The sequence below is a fragment of the Myotis davidii genome, unplaced genomic scaffold, assembly GCF_000327345.1.
Source record: "Myotis davidii unplaced genomic scaffold, ASM32734v1 scaffold2601, whole genome shotgun sequence".
In the NCBI taxonomy this organism is placed as follows: Eukaryota; Metazoa; Chordata; class Mammalia; order Chiroptera; family Vespertilionidae; genus Myotis; species Myotis davidii.
Genome location: NW_006291445.1, coordinates 716 through 3,070, shown reverse-complemented (window position 1 = coordinate 3,070; position 2,355 = coordinate 716). Strand labels below are relative to the sequence as shown.

Sequence of the window (2,355 nt, the reverse complement as noted above, 5' to 3'; positions counted from 1 at the left end):
GCATGTACCCTTGACTGGAATAGAACCTGGGCCCCTTCAGTCCACAGGCCCATATTCTATCCACTGAGCCAAACCAGCTAGGGCTAGAAAATCTTGTTTCTTAATTCTCTTTACATCTAGGAAATCTTCCAAAATTAAACAAAAGCCCTGGATTCTCTCCTAAATGCAAGCATATACACAACTTCACAGTTTCAGGGGATTCAAGAACCCCCTAAATTCTTGTACTCTGCGTTAAGAAGCCCTACAGTGTGAACACAATAAAGATCCTAGGACATAGGTTAATGCTAACTAATGGAGCAAGGCCACTGGGCTAACAAAGGGAAACCCAGATATAAGCTGTGCACTGTCCTCTGAGACAGGAAAGAGAAAAGGAGATTCAGGTGAAGGGTTAGATAACGGGTAGAAATTTTTTCTTCTTAAACAAAAAGAGAAAAGCAAGGTCAGGTGAAGATTAAGATAGAGGTAGAAATTTGAAGAAGTTTCTGCCTGGTAGAATTTTAATTTTTCAGTAAAAAAGGAGGTAGGATCATGTGCTAAAAAGTATCAACAGTGCTAAGCAAAATATCAGGTATATAATATGTGCTCAATAAATCTCTACTGAATATTGTGAAAGAATTAAAAATACTGGAGTATTTTATATGAGATTTTGAATTCTGATTCCACTAAAGGTCAACTTGGTGTGGGTTTATTTTTTATAAAACTGTCCCCAAATGTTTACATAAACATTTTGAAGTAGGAAGGAATAGCCTTACTAACAGAAAGATATAGAGACGCACACAAAAATTTATGACAATTGAGACAGGTATTTGTGTTTATAATAAAAATCCGTGAGTAAACGTTTTGGTAATTCACCTCAAACAAAATAGTAAAGCCACAATAGTTAACCATTCTTATGAAAAAGAAATAACCTCTCCTAGCCATTCCATTTAAATCCACAGTTCTCACTTCTCTTCAAATCAAACTATACTGTAAAGAAATAACTTGTGTTTTAAAAGTTCATAAATAAAGGGCTCTCAGGGAGGTACCACTTATCAAGATCTATTCAAAACATAAAGGGTTAAAATAGCTGTTTTCAAAAGGCTTTTCTGAACTGAAAGAATTTAATAACAAATAAAGTGATTTTATAGCATAACTAAGTTATGGAACTGCCTTACTAACTAGCTCACTTAAAAAGATTACCATGGGGAAATAAAAAGGGTATCATGGGGGACATGTATAAGAAGCTTCACAATAGTGTTCTTCACATTCACGAAAACTGTAAAATCTTTAATGTCCACCCAAAAGAAGATAAATTCTTACAATAGAACACTAAACAAACTATAAGCAACAATAAGGATAAATCTTAAAACAATCTCCAGTAAAGAAACAAAATGCAAAGAAATAGGGAATTTTCATTTATATAAAAGTTCATAAACAAACCCAACTAGAATGTGCATGTTCACCTACAAAGATGGAGGAACAATAAGGAAAAGCGAGGAAGTGGCTATCATAGAGGCTACATCAGGGGAGAAGGGAAAAGGGAATAAATTTAGTAACACCTGCTCTAACTGCCTCTGTATTGCGAGTACTTCAAGAGCAAATTATCCTACAACAGACTGGACCAAGCAACTGGAGAAGAGACAGAAAGACAGCCGGGAAGGCTCTACAACTGATTATATGCTGGGCTAAAGCAGTGCTTTCTTTCTCTTTTTTTCTTAGAAGAGAAACAAGATATATTTGAGAAGCTGCCATTAAAAGTGCCAAAGTTTATTATTTAAAATAAACACTGCATTAATGTACCTCCCTCATTATTTTCCACTAGTTAAGGCTGATTTAGTTCATTAGTTCATGGGTTAATTAAAACACAAACAAAAATAAGCTTTATCCTGGAGGCAGGTTTGAATGTGACACTCTCCTTTTACATTTATAACTAACCTATTTTCCTCTACTTGAAGACCGACTGTTATTTATTTCCTTACAACCACAAAAGGCGTAGTTGACATGCCAGTAGAGGGCATTTAAAACACCGAATACCGGGAGGTATAAGGGCGTGGAGGGGAAGAAGGAAAACTCGGGCACCGTCATCTTTGCAAACTTTTCCTGATGCCGCGATCCTTGACTTTATTTAAAGGGAAAGAAGTATTCCTGTGCGTATCTGGGTATCAGGCCCAGGACTGCCTCGGTTCTCAACTGCCTCCACTAGTTTCAGACAAAAGCCCGCTCACCCTGCCTTTCCCGGGCACTGAAATTACATGGTTTTCATGAGGACGCCCTTCCTCTCGGCCCTTCGCCCCCGAAGTCTGTCAAGAGCTCAGAAGTGAGAGGCTGGGAGTCGGGAGCCGGGCTGGGCTCCCCGGCCGCTCTGCCTTCCCCACG

At 38.2% G+C, this 2,355-nt stretch overlaps 1 protein-coding gene across 1 annotated transcript in view; it reads right to left on the bottom strand.

Annotated features, from left to right (window-relative positions):
* LOC102751617 (testis-specific gene 10 protein) overlaps positions 1 to 2,355 on the bottom strand; it is a 115,735-nt gene that overhangs the window by 112,719 nt on the left and 661 nt on the right. The gene's annotated exons all lie outside the window — the stretch shown is intronic.